Source organism: Nothobranchius furzeri, chromosome 6, assembly GCF_043380555.1.
Source record: "Nothobranchius furzeri strain GRZ-AD chromosome 6, NfurGRZ-RIMD1, whole genome shotgun sequence".
NCBI classification, from domain to species: domain Eukaryota; kingdom Metazoa; phylum Chordata; class Actinopteri; order Cyprinodontiformes; family Nothobranchiidae; genus Nothobranchius; species Nothobranchius furzeri.
Genome location: NC_091746.1, coordinates 59,943,600 through 59,960,813, shown reverse-complemented (window position 1 = coordinate 59,960,813; position 17,214 = coordinate 59,943,600). Strand labels below are relative to the sequence as shown.

General features: G+C 40.1%; 1 protein-coding gene across 1 annotated transcript in view; it reads right to left on the bottom strand.

The window, feature by feature from the left end:
• LOC107373312 (homeodomain-interacting protein kinase 4-like) overlaps positions 1-17,214 on the bottom strand; it is a 745,746-nt gene that overhangs the window by 582,826 nt on the left and 145,706 nt on the right. The window lies entirely within an intron of this gene.

The window sequence follows — 17,214 nt, the reverse complement described above, 5'->3', positions numbered from 1 at the left end:
ATTTAAATGAAGAATAAAATTCTGAGTATAAAGAAACGTTTTAGTTTGCTGTTGATGCGAGGGTCTATTCTGTGTTTATAGAGCTAGTCTTCCATTGCTATTTAAGTTGCTAGAGTAACGTTCCATTTCTTGCGTGTTCTGCATGGTCATCTCACTTTTTTATTTTAAATTGGTTAATGTTAAAAATAGTTTAATTGGGCAATTTTTGAAAACTATGAACCTTGTAGCAACCATGATAAAAGATGAAAATCTCTCTCCTTTCGTTTGTAGCCACTGAGCTCTTTCATTACTTCAAATCATTCCTTTGGGCAAATTTCAAAAGTTTTTGCTTACTTTTTACATGCAAATTATTCTGGAAAGGTGTGGTCGGAGCTAATCCCAGATTGAAATCTGAACATTCGTCGCCAGATTTATCAGTGATGCAAATAAGGTGGGAAACGTTGCGTCTGACAGATTTGTTTGTTTATTAAATGTTGCCAGATCATCCTTCTGTTAATTTATTAATAAAAATAAATAAAACTCTTGATACTAGGGGTTTCTAGCCAAGCAGATGAGCTTTTTAAGTATGGAGTTTTTGTTTAAGACCGTTATCAGCCTTGGGAAGTTCTGAGACCTGCTTTAATGCAGGACTCGTCCAGAAGGCGTAACTGTGTAATTGTTCTCCATTTACGAACAAAACCTTCACATCAGTGGCATTTACCCGCAGTGAACACCTGAGTGGAAAAAATGTTGCATGAACCGGCCTTTCTATTTTTCAATGAACTGTTATTGGTTTATCTCGTCACATGGTCATTTTTGTCTTAAGAAACAAACTGTTGTGGTCTTGTTGGTTTGTTATGTGGGTGATAAAGGAGCATTTCTTGGGGCCCAAATGAACCCAGATGCAGAACTTCAGTCAACCAGAAGGAAAACTAACTCTAAATAAAATGTATTCCTGGTCAAGCTAACTTTATTTCACTCTAAAATTATGATTACAAGTATACAGTAATTCTGTTATAGGTGGTCTACTCTTAGGCTGATGACGTCATCTTGTTTGTTTGATCATTACATACTTGTTTTTCTTTATTTTATTTACTTTGACGAACAACGTACCGAAGGGTATGGAGCACTGTTCTGATATGCTCACAGCAAAGAGACCATGCATGCTATTGGTGGAGGGCTGGGTACGTACGGATGTAGCGACAGAGAGCAGACGTGTATGTAATTATTAGTCATTTTACGTGTACGATCTAATGGAATTCAATGAAAGGGATCTACTCTCCTCTATAATTCTGTATGCTTTTTGTATTACCACACAAAATAAAGTAAGGATCCTTTAAGTGCCTGAATTTACAGTTTTGCTGCTGTTTGTATTTTTTTATAAGGATAGATTTTAAACATTACAAAGTTTGGGATTACCCTGAATTTCATCAAGGATCTACTGCTCTCAGTAAACTCATCAGACTTAAAGGATAGGGATGTAAGAAGTAATCTATACACTGAAATATTTTGTTATGATACTGAATCTATTTAGAGGCAGTTTTCTGCTGAAAACCTGATCCAACTGTTTGAGACATGAGAGAAGTTTGGGCAAGAGACTCAACCCGCCTTGCCTGCTGGTGGTGGTCGGAAGGACTGGTGGCGCCAGAGTTTCAGCAAGCATCACCTCTCAGTGTGCCCTAGGGTAGCTGTGGCTACAATGGAGGTTATCCCCACCAGAGTGTGAATGTGTGTGTGTAAATGACTGTGTTGTGAAGTGCCTTGGGGGGTTGTAGAACCCTAAAAAGATGCTATACAAATACAGGCAATTTACCATTTGGTCATTTAACTTGTGCTGTCAAGTCAAACTTGAGGAATTTGGTGTTTTTGACCAATCAATGTCTCTAAAAGGCCACTCAAAAACACTTGTCAGTTTTATCCTTTAAGAAATATCTCCAAACTGCGAAGGTTGGTGTCAAAACATGATCTTCAAATGGTTATCCATGCCTTTATCTCCTCCCGTCTAGATTACTGTAACACACTCTTCACATTTTTTAACAAAAAAGCACTTGGCCGCCTTCAGTTGGTCCAGAACTCTGCAGCAAGGCTCCAAACTGGAGCAAACAGAAGAGCGCACATCACTCCTATTCTGATGTTTCTGCACTGGTTACCCATAAACTTTAGAGTTCATTTTAGAATCCTGACTAGAACTTTCAATGCTCCACATGGTCAAGCTCCTCCCTAAATTACTGAACTGTTAAAGCCTTACGCTCCAACCCGAGCCCTCAGGTCCACACACCAGAACCTTCTAGAAGTTCCATGGAGAAAAAGAAGACAATCTTTTATAAAGTGCCTCTCATGAAGATAAAAATCATGAGGCGAAGAACAAATATTAAAATTTAAAAATAAAGAGCTGGATAGATGACATCCAAATAGAAAAAGTGAGTGAGCACAAGAAAAATGTCAAAACAAGAGGAGTGTGCTTCACTTTAAAGTGGGCATGTTGTTGAAAACAACAACTTTGTGGTCATAAACATCCCAGCTGCTGCTGATCTTGAGACAAAAGAGAGGATAAATCTGGATGTAAACTGGAGATAAGATTTTATAGCAGCTCTGATTATCATTTATTAAATATCTTGTTAAATGCATTAGCCTCATCTCCACCTTATATTTAGTCCATCTGATACTTAAGTTCATACTTAGCCTTCCAATCTATGGTATCAATATTATTACTGGTGTTTATATAAATAATGTGTAGGAAAACATCCACGCATCCATTCTATCATCAGCTCAGCTCAGAAGCAGAAAAGCATCAGATGACCTCATTGATAGCGTATCCATAAAAAGAAGATGTGTGCATCTGCAGAAGGTTTCTTCCGTTGTTGAAAGTAGTTGTTCATTTAAACTGTGCCCAAGTTGTAAACCTAAATGACACTAATGATAGTCATTTTGCAATGGGAAGACCCACAAAATAAATCCCAATAGAAATCAGATTTTATCCAAGTTTCACTAATCAGAAACAAAGTTTTAAGGAATTTGCTATTAGAATGATAACAATAATCCAGGCCAGGTTGGAAGTGTCCAGGTTCTGTATTTTCTGAGCTAGACCAGTCTATGTGGTCCAGATGCCAAAACGTGCTAAAATGTCATTTTACTAAACTTTCACAAATCACAAACTATGTTTAACAAAACTTGATAGACTCTAGAACAATTCAGTACAGGATTGAAAAGTCTAGGTGTTGTAGGTTAGCCTGGCCGGCCATGCCAATGCTTCCTTATGGGAAATAAAGGGCGTGGTAACGCTCCCATTCAGAATCCTAACCGAGCCAATCAGCTGAGCAGCGTACTTCACACACACACACACACACACACACACACACACACACACACACACACACACACACATACACACACACATACACACACACACACACACACACACACACACACACACTGCAACGCTCATTTCCTATTAAACAACAAAGATGGCCTTTCTTCTAAAGTAAGAAGTTTGCATCGTCGCCAGACACCATCTTTGACTACAGCTAAAAAACGACAGCGTTGCGCATTATAGTTGTGATTTCCACCTTTTTTCTGGTTATTTTTGAGCAGGCTAGTACTTATCTGTCTCCACTTCTAGCACTGCTCCCTGCCCACCCTTCGAAAATCTAAGTTCATGAGATCCGCGAGCAAATAGAGTCGGTGGTAGAATTGCGTTTCTGTTAGCCAATCAGAGATAAAATGTCCAAATATCAGGAAATAAGACTCCAAATCCTGCCGTCTAAAGCTCATCCTCTGCTCTGGCAACCTTCTAAATCCTGAATCAGGCACACGGACCTTTTGTACCCTGAGTACGACTTACAAGGCATTCCTACTAGAGACCACTGCTGCATTGATTAACCACGTTAACGACACCTTTAAGAAAAGTCTCGGGACTCCAGCTCTAGTTTACCGTCTTAGCCCTGATCACAGCAGCTCTGTTCATGAGTCTGGATAATGTTTTCATATTTGGTAGCAAAAATCCAAACAGCTTATGTTTTTTATTTGTTTTAGAGCATGTTGCTCAGCTTCAGAAGATTTGTTCATGTCTACGGTGCTGCCACATGGTGACCGGCAGTCACAGCACCACAAACCCCGGATCACGTTGTCTTCTTTAAAACAAGTGTAGTGACACGTCATCAGGTCGACCTGTTGCTTTTGTTTGTCAAGTCGTAACCACAGGCCCAAGCTAAGTATCAGATTCTGGTCTGGGATCAGGATCTTGACTACTGGGTAGGAACAAAGACCTTTCCTGGAATAGGAACAATACAAAAAAGAGATTTGAAAAGAAGGTCAGCAGTACTGGATTCAAGAGATTAGAACTGTACAATTTCAATAATTGATATAGCTCTTGTCTTTTTGGTGGGAACACATGGGTGTAGGTGTGGACTGGATTTGAAAAGTCTCAAGTTTGAGATGGGTCAAATCTGGCTTAAAACCTAATTCGAGTCAAACCTAAATACGCTCATTAGTAAAATTAAATAGAATAAGACTGAAATAAAAAAAAATCTGAACTATTAATTTTGCACGAACTGGTTTTAGTTTGTAGCTTTGCCAGATTTGGTTGTGATCTGGCATGAACTGGTCTGACCTAAAGTCCCCCTGTAATTGATGAATCCAGCCAGGCATGGGCGTCGCACCCGTGGGGGATGTGGGGGTTTCAACACCCACACTTTTCTTATTGAGATCGTTCAACACCCACACTTTTCCAGCCATTTTGCTCACCTCCACACCAGTCTGGTTTCTGTCTGGTTTCTGTACGTCGCACTCACTCTGTTTGCCCAACACATTCTCACTCCCAGCGCGTCAAAAACAAACGCTTGGTCAGCCACCCTCCGCGTCAGACCCCTGACGCCAAAAGTGCCCTTTTTCATCACTTTTGTGCAAAAAGGGGTTTTCCCCTTTTCTGACTGCAGATCCCAATGCAGCGTAAAACTGTGGCGATGGGATGTCCGCAGCCAGGGCACCAAACAAGCTCATTGTACCTCACCCTAACCGTATCCTCTTGTTTTTTAACCTTCCCCTCACCCCTATCCTAACCTTAACCATCTTGCTAGCTAACACGTTAGTGATGTGTCGGTCGCTCTAAAAGCCGGCTCTATGAAGTGAACGGACCGCTTCAGTGGGAGGAAATCTTACCGCATGCGCTGTCTGCGCTGCGCTCCGAACCCCTCTACAGATCTTTCGCTCACTGTCCACCGTGTGCGCTGTGAGCTGCGCTGAGTACAGTGTCCAGTATAAAGCTCTGATGCTCTGATGTGAATTTTTTCTTGATTGATTTCATTACCTCCGTGATGTGCGTAACGATTAAAATGTCAGCTCATCTGTGTGTGCATCAGTGTGCGTCGGGGTAATTCTTTCAAAACAACCAACATGCTTGAGTTTATCCGTCAATATAAACAGTCTAATGTAAATATCTGTAACCTGCCATTTAACTGTTTTACCTTCTTGTGAAGATTGTTGCAAAGAGAAACAACTAAACTAGATTAACCCCAGAGCCATGCGCACTGCGCTGTACTGACTGTAAAATGAGGGGGAAACGATTTAATCGGATCCTTTTCTTTTCAACATGGTTTAATGTAAAGTTTCATTCAGTACAAACTTTAGTTACACCAATCTAACGAGACAGAGCCTGGGTTTGTATTCTGAACAGTTTAAACATGTTTAAAACGGAGACACACGCGACGTGTCTAAAATTTGCACCTGCTTCGATATTATGGAAATTAATCTAACAAGATGAATAACATGAAATTATTTTAGGCACAGACAACATCCCCCACACTTTTGAAAAGCTTGCAACGTGCCTGCAGCCAGGGACAAGGCCGAACCTAAAGCCAGTCCCGAGGTTCCCATGGTAACTTTGGTTCTGACTCAGGCATGGATCTGAGGCCAGAAAGGTGAGACACTGACAGGTGTAGAAGGAATCAGACACATGTGGAGTCAAGCAAGTGCAGAATCAGGTGTTTTACTATAGACGAACATCAGATCAGAGGTTTCTTCAGACTGATATCTATCATATCTTCTTTCCAGACCTGCACCAACACAAGCTTACATCTTTGACTCTTACAGAACTCCTTTTTTAATTTTTCTGACACAGAATCTGCTAAAACCAATACAGAGTCAATGTTTTGAATTCAAGTACTAAATTCAATGGCTCACCATCATTACCTGGACTCATCTAGGTCTGTACCCCAGTTAGAAGTGGATCTGTTGGTACCAATCAATATCTTGGTGGGAGAGACATCAGCCCTGACTTCCTGTCTATCCAGCTTACTTTGATCTTCATGGCATAAAAGCAATAAGCACTGCAGACTAAGACGGCAGGATGATGACCAGAAGAGTGACGTCTGACGAGAGGCTGAACTGGAACACACAGTTAGTCAATCTCACAGAATTGTTGTAATATGGCCACAAAGACAATCCCTTACACTGCCTTTGACTATTCACATGTAAACAAACTAGCCAGCCACATCCTGTGACAATGTCACATTACACAAACAGGGTTGTGTAACCAGCAAAGGCCTTAACATAAAACTAAGTAGTACTGATTACAGATAAAATGTGTGTTGCACTTCTCTAGTTATTCATCCTGTAGGTGGCTGGTTTGCCACTTTGGCTCTTACAAAAATCACATTAAGATGGGAAGAAATGTCTGAGTGGCTCCTGAGGAAGTGAGTGAGTATGAGATGTTTGATGCTCACTTGGTAACCAGCAGAAATACTGTATATTTGAGGAAGAAAAATCTATCCTGGATCAGCAGGTAGAGGTGTGGAAGGGGCTTTCTCTCGTTACTTCTTTTAAAACTCAAACAATTTGAATATGGCGCAAAAGTAAAATTTTTTCAAGTATTTCAAATAAAGATGTGAAACTAATATATGAGACAGACTCATTACATGCAAAATGAGTTATTTTCGCCCTTTATTTGTCAAACTGTGATGATTATGAAACCCCCAAATTCAATCAAATTAATCATTTTCCCTCTGGGATTAATAATCAATTTTTGAATTTGAATTGAATTGAATTGAATAATCGCGGATAATTAGAATATTGTGAAAGGTTCAATATTCTAGACTCAATGAGTCACACTCTAATCAGCTAATTATTCAAAAAAAATCATAAAGGGTTCCTGGGCCTTTAAATGGTCTCTCGGTCTAAGATGGATTACTGACATAAATGGATTTTGCACCAAATTCTCATGTTTTCAGTTTCACCTGTTTTTTATTTTATTTTATTTTTTATTTTATTTTGCACCTCTCAGATTGTGTACTTTTGAATCTCATCAACAAAGAAACACTTCTAGAAACACACATTCTGGAGTTTTTTGTCAGGAGAACACTGGGACTGACTGACGCTTCAACATCAAGTTATCTTTGCAAATGTTCTGATGATTCACAGCTGAGTCATAAAAGCCTGTAAAGATGGATGATTCGCAAAGAGTTGGGCATGTATTCCACTGTAGTTGGCAAGTTCTGCGCTCTAGATCTCACCTGCCTCTGTCCCAAAGAGACACACGGATCTTCTCTGCATGGTAATTAGTTTGTCCACCAGTCTGGGTTCAGACTCACCTTCAGCAGAGACATGGAGGACACAATCAAAGAAAAGCAGTACCTTCATTTTAATCTAGTTCCTGTTTCCACTACGTTGACAGAGAATGTCATCTCACCTTAGAGCAGCCAATCAGCGTCACCCAAACACAACAACTTTAGGTTATTTATAGGAACTCTTCAAAACAAAGCCTTCCTGCTGACCTTTTTCAATATAAAACCCTTGTATTGTTGAGCTGAATGTAGACAATATCTGCAACAAGGATTCGGTAACATTTTGAATGTTTTTGGGAAAAGACTGATCTTTTTTCAGATTGGATTACTAGTTTTAATGTGTTGTTTTGTGTGCGGTTTAATTTAGTTCAGTTCATAGGAGTGTCAACTAGAGGTCAGCAAGCTCATTCCAGTCAGTTTGTGAAACGTCTGTTCTTGGTTAAATTGATCTAAGTTAGCAGTCAGCTCTGCTGATCACAGCAGGTGATCAGGGCAGATTTGAATGCTGGTTCACAAAGTTTGTTCTTCAGTTTGTGAAATTCTCCAGACAGACATCTATGAACCTCTAATAGACCAAATTCACTTCATTCTTTATTATTCTGTTAATTTGAGACACATAAATAATATTTCATCATTATTTACATCATATTAGGGCTGGGCGATATGGCCTAAAATCAATATCACGGTATACTGAGGATTTCACCTCGATAACGATAACTACATGTATGTGCAATAACAAAAGCTGTCCACTAGATGGGGCGGTCACATGTATGGTTACGTTGAGTCACGTTGTCATGTGACTGAAGGTGGTACAGCTTCAACAATGGCCTTGTTCGAGATGAGCCAAGTGGTGCTCACTGCAGAACCACAAAGGCGGAGCTGCACCAGAAGGTGGAGCTGCACCAGAGTCAGCCCCGCCCATTCCAGAATCAGCCCCGCCCATTCCATAAGAGTCAGTCCAATTCCTTCTAGTTGTCAGACTTGATAGCATTCTGGAACCAAAGAGGGTGTTATAGCTAAAAAATTGAGGACGGAGTTGAGAAGTTAATTGAACAGTTTTTGTAAAGGTTCCATATAATTAAAAATCAAACTTTTGGAACTTTTAATCATGTTATATTGTCATTTCCTCATAAGAAACACGCCAAAGCCATTTTTGGCCTCATTCATGCATTTTCTTCCCATCTCAGCTTCAATTTGGTCTCCTCCCCCGAAGAGGGTCTGGTCTTGGTTCTCAAATCTGGATATTCTGTGAATTTTCTGACAAATTATTTCTTAAATGACTTCTTCTGAGACACCGCCGGAAAAATCATACATACCATCTACAAAGACACACCGGATAGGATGATCAAATGTAACGCCAGTTGACTTTTTTAAGATGTGGTGGTGTAGTGGTTATAGAGTCAAGTTGATATGCAGTTTTGCGCAGGTTCGCCTCCCACTAGCAGAAAAATTTGGTAGCTTACAACCCCTTTTCCTCATTTCTAGCTACACTTGCCAGTACTATGTTTACAACAATTTACTGGTATACCGTTTAACATATAATGACTAATGTGTTTATTTATTTATTTGTTTATTTAGCCAGTATGAGTCCATTTGTGAGCAGAGTTTCAACTAAAATACTGTTTAGGAACGACCAAATTCAAAGAACTTTTAGAGACATAAATATTTTGCTGAAAATAAACATTACAACTAAAATATAAACAAATTAAAATGTTTCAGCTGGCTAAATGGATTGTTGCCGACCTCACCGAGAATCGAACCAGCACCAGCTGAGGGGAAAGCAAAACTTAAGTTAAACGATCTCGCCACTGGACTTACGTAAATCACAGATGCTATTGTATACCACTTTTCTTGGAACGGCTGTAGGTAGATATTCGTTAAAAGAAACCTTTTCATTTCGAGATATATTCAGGCTTTGTCATGTAGCAAGTTATATTTATCTTGTTTAATTGAAGCATAGAACATAGCATTAACGACTGTAAACTAGTAACAGCCGTAATTCATGTGGGTCAGTTTAGTTTGCGATAAAGTTGGAAAAACAAAAACGGAAGTCAGTGGGCTAGACTGAGTTTGCGTGAATGGGCGGGGCTGACTCTGGTGCAGCTCCACCTTATGGTGCAGCTCCGCCTTTGTAGGTCTGCAGCGAGCACCCTCTCAGATGAGCCGCGCCGCGCCTGGAAAAGAGACGAAAGCAGCAGGGGGAGTGGCTAAAAGCCGGCGTTTAAGTCTGCATGGGCTGCATGGTGGCGCAGTTGTTAGCAATGTTGCCTCGCAGCATGAAGGTTGCAGGTTCGAAACTCGGCTGCGGCCTTTCTGCGTGGAGTTGCGTGTTCTCCCCATGCATGCGTGGGTTTCCTCCGGGTACTCCGGTTTCCCCCACAGATCACAACATGCCCTGTGGGTTATAAATTGTAAGTCGCTTTGGATAAAAGCGTCTGCCAAATCAATAAACATAAACATAAGTCGGACAGATTTCCCTACGTGTAGCTCGCGAGTGACGATGGCTGAAGATATCGCGTTAAGGTTCATAATAGTGAGAAATTCTGGTGCCTGTTATCAGCTAAAACACATCGTCACATACTTGTGGATATCATATATCGTAGCATGTTCGTATGAAGATGTGACTGTAATAATAAGTAAAGACTATCCGCAGTAGAGTTTTAGTGTGCTTATAGGAAACGTGACAAAAGAAAACAAAACACATTTCTCTTTATGGACTGTATAGCTGTCATCATCAACGTAACATGATTTACAGAATACATGTGACCAACTAACGTGTCGCATTCTACCACCACTCGGCTGCGGCCTTTCTGCGTCTGGGGCAGAAAGGCCGGTTTGTAAAGGATTTCCTCACAAACCGGCCCCAGACTGTGAGACTCGGCCCTCATCTCTCCTCCACTTCCACACTGAGCACCGGCTCCCCACAGGGCTGTGTGCTGAGCCCCCTCCTGTATTCTCTGTACACCCACGACTGCAGTCCGACCCACAATAACACTCTCATCATCAAGTTTGCTGATGACACCACGGTAGTCGGACTCATTTAGAAGGGAGACGAGGCAGAGTACAGAGAGGAAGTCCTGAAGTTGGCAGCATGGTGTTCAGAAAACAACCTGTCCCTGAACACCAAGAAAACTAAAGAGCTCATTGTCGACTTCAGGAGACGCAGCACCGAGTTGGCCTCCCTCTACATCAACGGGGAGTGTGTGGAGAGGGTCCACACCTTCCGGTTCCTTGGTGTCCTCATCCCTGATGACATCTCCTGGGTGGAAAACATCTCAGCGGTCATCAAGAAGGCCCAACAGCGGCTGCACTTCCTGAGAGTCCTCAGGAAGTACAAACTGAACTCCGACCTGCTGCTGACCTTCTACCGCTCGTCCATTGAGAGCCTGCTAACCTACTGCATCACGGTATGGTACGGCAGCTGCACCAAGGCGGATAGTGTGAGGCTTCAGAGTGTGGTAAAGACAGCACAGAAGATCATCGGCTGTCCTCTCCCCTCCATGATGGACATTTATTCCTCCCGCTGCCTCAGTAGGGCAGCAAACATCATCAAGGACAGCTCCCACCCTGGCTTCAACATGTTCAGACTGCTTCCCTCAGGGAAGCGCTACAGGTGCATTAATACAAAAACCCACAGACTCAAAAACTGTTTCTTCCCCAAAGCAATAACCACACTGAACTCACACATGCACCGATAACACAGCCCCCCACTTCCCACTTCCTCCATTGACCACCACTATCTATTGATACCAAATTCCATGTGCAATAAATTGTATACATATAACACTACTGTCCATATGAACATAGCGCTGCAGAACTGTACCCCCCCCCCCCCCCCCAAGTATGTTTGTTTTACACTGAGTAGGAGATGCTCTGTATCTCACTTTACACTTGTATAGTGACAATAAAGGCATTCTATTCTATTCTATTCTATTCTACTCTACTCAAAGTGTAGCTGCTTGGGTTTTAGCTATTCCTAGATTTTGTTGTTTTTTTTATTATTGTTTTTTATACTTTGTAATTTTTTTTATTTAAATGCTTATTGTCAGCTCAACACATGCAAACATTTAACCAACCAGCCCTCAGTCTTATGCTGAGTCATGTCAAATAGCTCTGCATTGTTAGCTTTAGGGAGGACATGCGAGTATGTAAATATTTACTGGCTGAATACTCACAATCCTACAGTGGGTGATTGAAATGCTAGAAATAGCCAGCTCTGATTGGTTAGTTCTACTGGCTTGACTGAAACTTAAAATTATAAAAACTATGAATAAGTTCCAAACACTGCGTGCATATAGAGTGAACATTTAGTTTTAATAATTTTCCATAAATCCATTAACAAATACATTAAACAATGCAAATTCAGAATTTGATATACTGACTATGAAAAGTAACATTTCACAAAGACAAACATTGAATCTTTGGACGTTGATAGATAGGTGTTAACCAAACGAAGAAGTGAATATGAGCTCACATTGACATAACTGGCTTTTCTTCCTGATGATGTTACCCAGCAATTTTATCAGATATTACACAAAACTAATATTTCCATAATCAGTCGTGTAACCTTCTGAGAAAGTTAAAAAATAAAGAAATTACTTTTTAAAGTGACAACGTGTATTTTCCCTGGCGATGGGTGGCAGCATGTATCTAAATCATTGCAAGCAAGCCGGGTGTTTGTGTTTGGGTAAGACCTTACCAACGGATGGCCATTAGGGTCAAAAATGCCTGGGAGGGCAATCTCCGGCAAAACAACAAGCACATCGATGTAAATGTGTAAAACAAAGCTTATGAATGGTGAAAGTTTTGTAACTGTTTGTTACAAATCAGTACATGCATTTTGTCCTCATGGGCTCCGGTAGAAGGAAACATGGCGTCGCCCAGAGACATAGACCCGCTCCCATGTATTTTAGAGCAGATTTTTAGGTTTATATGTTACAAAGTCGTCAATATTTTTCAACAATTCGGCATCCTTTAATTAATTTTCAACATTTCAATGGATATGTCCAGAAATTAATGATTACAACTACACATTGTCGTCTCTTCAATGCCTTTTAAAACATCTTGAACCCTTAACATTTTTTAAATAAATAGTTTTTCTAGTTGAAAAAGTTACAAAAAGTCAGGCAGCAATGCAATATTCTGTAAATGAAAAGCATTCACCCCACACATCTGAACAAGTAGAGACAACTCAGCCATGTATTCTTTCACCGTGCTTTACAAAGAAATGATGGTAGAAATGTACAAAATGGACATTTTTGTTGAGTTTATAAATAATCAAACACTAAATCATTTTATAATCATAAACAGACACCAACTAGTAGCTGAATATAGATCCTTAATACAGAACAGCTTATTTGTTGTTGTTTTAAATAGACTTTTTTAAATTTTGCATCCATTCACAGGCAAAACGTTAAGAACTTTCCACTGCAAGTAAATAACTTTATATCCTATAACCAAGCACTGAAAGTTCAGATACAAAACATGCATGAATAATATCAGCTGGTAAACCTCCATTATCCCAGCCACTGGATCAGAATCCTCCCATCATTAGTTCCTCTGTATGATATCGGTCCAAAGTCCTCCCCGGTAACCGGTGAGATGTACACCTCCTCTCACTGCCGGCCACCAGCAATGACTCCACCACCCAAGACTCCTCTGTGTTGGTTGGTTCAGTATTTTCCACAGCCGTGATTCCTTTAAATCCACTCAAACCCACTGAAATCCTTCGGTGTGACGTCTCAGCTGATCTTGTGGACGATCTTGTATTTTTCCATCAGTATATGCAGGAGTTTATATTTCCAGTAGAGCTGATCTCCAACTTGTCTGAGCTCTTGGGCACAGACGTCAACAGCTGCGTCACTATCTAGGAAGAAAAATCAACAGCATGAACATCAAACGCTAACATTCGCAAGTTAAAATAGTAGAAGGATAAAATCAATTTACTTTAATCGACAAGTTTGTTCAAATTCTGTTAAAAACTCACCTTGTTTGGCCATTTTTGTCCTGAGTTCCAGTAAGAATGCTGAAGTTTGTCTCGCTCGGTGCACTTTTGTATTCTTCTGTTGTGTTTTGACAAGACAGAACAGGTTTAAACTAAGAATAGGAAACAGAACGCTTATATAGTCGGTCGATGTGACGAAATTCCCAGCAGTCAAAGCCAAGTTCCTCCCACACACACACGAGTCTACTCGTGTTTACAGTTTTATCTTTGCATCCTCTAATCAGTCCCATAACATAAATGCACTATCTTTACACTCTTTGCACATGGTTGTCCTGTCTGTACTGGGAAATGTGTTTTAAAGATGTTAAAAACTGACAGATTCATTAATAAATGTAATAAATGAGATATCTGGTGAGATCGCAGCAGGCTAGAATCAAAAGTAAAAGCAACAAGAGGAAAACCCAGAGTGAATCACATGAATGTGACATCATCAGCAGACGATAGTTGTTGTTTTCAAGAACCCTAACCCCACCATAAAGCTGATTTATCTCAGAAGTCAGCACACCGAGTCAAAGAGCTTTACCTTTTCTGAGCTAAACTCAGCAATAGCTTATCACAATGTTCAGAACACACAAATTATGTTTTTTGGGGAAAGGGAAGCACAATCATCATGTGATCATCGGCGGAAGAAGCAGGAATTCTTTCCATCGCCTTCAGATCAAATGGAAAATCTTGTGAGACGTTAGAGTGCTGCAGGTATCTCAAACGTGTTTGAAGTTATTACCCCACTGCTAAAAGATCAACGTCCTCAGAACTGGGAAGTCCCAGAAAAATACGCCATTCTTCAGTCAGGTGATGTGAAGGCTGGGCATTTTGCATTCATGTTGCATCAGTCAGGGTGTGTGAATTAGCAACATAATGTATATACTTTTGATTTCAGTGTAAAATAAGCGAGGCTGAGTAAAGTACTAATTTAGATGGTCATATGTTTGTGTTGTTTGTTATTGTGGGTGGTTGACTGAGTTTTATGTCGTATTTGAATCATTTACGCAGGATACCCATTATTGGCCTTTGAGGGTTGCTATCCACCATTTTTTTACTTGTTAACCTAATCCAACAAATTTCATTCAATGGCTGCATTACCTCTTCAGCAGGTCATTAAGCTCTGCAGAAGCATTTTACTCTCCTAGAACCCATTGTGTTGGAGTAGAGAAACACCTAAAACATACTGAAACGGATCAGGCACCGCTGATTTACACATTTGCTTGATTGTATTGATTGTATTTACCCAAATCATCACCCTTCCACTATCGTGCTTGTCAGCATTTTCCGTGCTATTTCCTCTAAATTTCATAGTGTGCAAGGACATTGCTTCAAAGGTTTTCAAAACTTTTCAAGTTTTAAAAAGAAAAATTATTTCTTTGCTTCCTGTTTCAAACAATTTGTTATGAGTTGAAACATTTTTGATCCCTTGCCCTGCCGCCAACATGTCTTCATCTAAAAGGCTAGGTTATCCAGTTACCTCTGTAGTTATGCTGCTATAGGCTTAGACTGCTGGAGGACATACTGACCACTTCTCACACTCTACTGCTTTCTTCTACAAGTTGCTCTTTAACTGCATTATTTCCTGCTATTTCAGCTGTTAACTTAATTTTTTCTCTAAGTGTTTTTCTCCCCAGAAGAAGCTACAATGATGTTCTGCTGAGCTGTGGTAGCCTCATGGGGGGGCATTGGCTTGCCTTGAACACTGTTGCTAACCACTTAAACTTTCTTCATTTCCTGATAATAACATTTTACTTGCTTTGACATTGAATGTGCTACTACTAGTTTACCCATTTAATTATAGATCCACTAGGATAAATACAATAAAGTTAATCTCTCATCAAATAGAATTTACTAAGAAATCACAATGTAACCATAGACACACTACTTGGTATGTATGGTGTGTGTGTGTGTGTGTGTGTGTGTGTGTGTGTGTGTGTGTGTGTGTGTGTGTGTGTGTGTGTGTGTGTGTGTGTGTGTGTGTGTGGGCTGGCGTTGGTGTTGGTGTGTGTGTGTGTCTTCTCTGTCTTCTCGATCCCCAGTGAGTCGTGGAGGATGGCTGCTTATACTGAGCCAGGATTCTCTGGAGGTTTCTTCCTGTTAAAAGGGAGTTTTCCTCTCCACTGTCGCTAAATGTTTGCTTAGTATGGGGATTGCTGTAAAGTCACTGACACTAGTCAGTGACTTGATGCAATCTGCTGGGTTCCTTATATAGGAAACTTTTTACTGATTGGCTTAATGAACTGACCTGTATTGGAATGTTTACCATGTGAAGTGCCTTGAGACGACTCTTGTTGTGATTTGGCGCTATATAAATAAACTTGAATTGATTTGTTGCTTGTAAACCACATTGTTCTTTATTTTTTTAGAGCATCTTAGACTAGTTAAATCTTACTGGGTAATGTGGATTTGATTCGCAGCACCTGTTGCAGTAAAAGTGTACTTATCTCAAACTGCTTCTGCATTCTTGGCTTGGTTTTGTTTTTTTAATACTTAAGAATACTTCCTTATGCGTCATGTGTTGTTGCTCTTCTCTGGTGTTGCATGCCTCATTTGAAAACCTGTTGATATAAAGAGAGGCAAATAAAAAAGATTAAAATAGTTTGTGACAAATCTTTTTTTCTAATATTTCAGACACAAATTTGCCATTTAGGACTCTAAACCCATAAAATCAACTTAGAGTTTTCTGATCTATTGACCACCAAGAGTTCAGATGAAAGACATAACGTTATTTAATTGGCTTAACAGGATTAGCAGATTAAAAGTTAAAGGTGGAATATGGAACATGAACACGAAAGTGGTATCTAGTGTGTGGAGGTTGTAGTTGCAACAATAGAACGAAGTTTCCAGCCGTGAATTTTCTTATTAAGGTTCGTCTGTTGTAGCTTCACCTAAACTCACTCTGGTTTTAGATCTTTTATGGTCGCTCCTCTTCTGAGAGGGATAACAATATAGCTTTTAAAGGAAATACCATACTTTCACTCTGCACATCTCTAAACGCCCCATGGAGGTGTTATTTTTTTAAAATATAGCTTTTTATGAAATTGTTCCATAGTCCACCTTTAACTGAATGATGGTCTGTATTCAGGCGGATTGAGGAAGTAAGTGGCTGGCCTTTGTGGCAGCTGATGATTGGCTGCTGTCACGTGAACTCACACATGAAAAACTCCCAAAGCTAAACAGAGTATATAAAAATGAAAGAGCTGCTATTATAGAGAAGAAATGTGACAAAATGTTCCATTTCTCTGCTCACATGTTCACATTTCTGCTTATAGTAGAACTGTAAAGTGTGTTTTTGTTTTCTGTTATCATGCTGTTGTGTGCGATTCTGTTTTCACCGTAAATGCACTATGAACCTTTTTAATCAGAGACTCTATAAACCGTGTACTCCAGATGTTCTGTTTGGCTGTGATGTTTTGCTGAACTGCATTTGTCTGGATGTAACGAATGACCTCGCCCTCCAGGTTTTTGGACATGGTGTGAGAGAAGAGACAGTGCGCTAGCTGGATTTCCTCACATCCGATGGTGTACATCGATAAAAGTCTCCATGTTGTGACATTACATAACAAGCTGTTGTAACTGACAGTAAAAACAACAAAAATTAGACAAGAAGTTGAATTTCTTCTACAATGCTGGTGTAGCTCGCAATTATAGTACAAAAGATTTTTTCTCATTAAATATTCAAATGTTTAA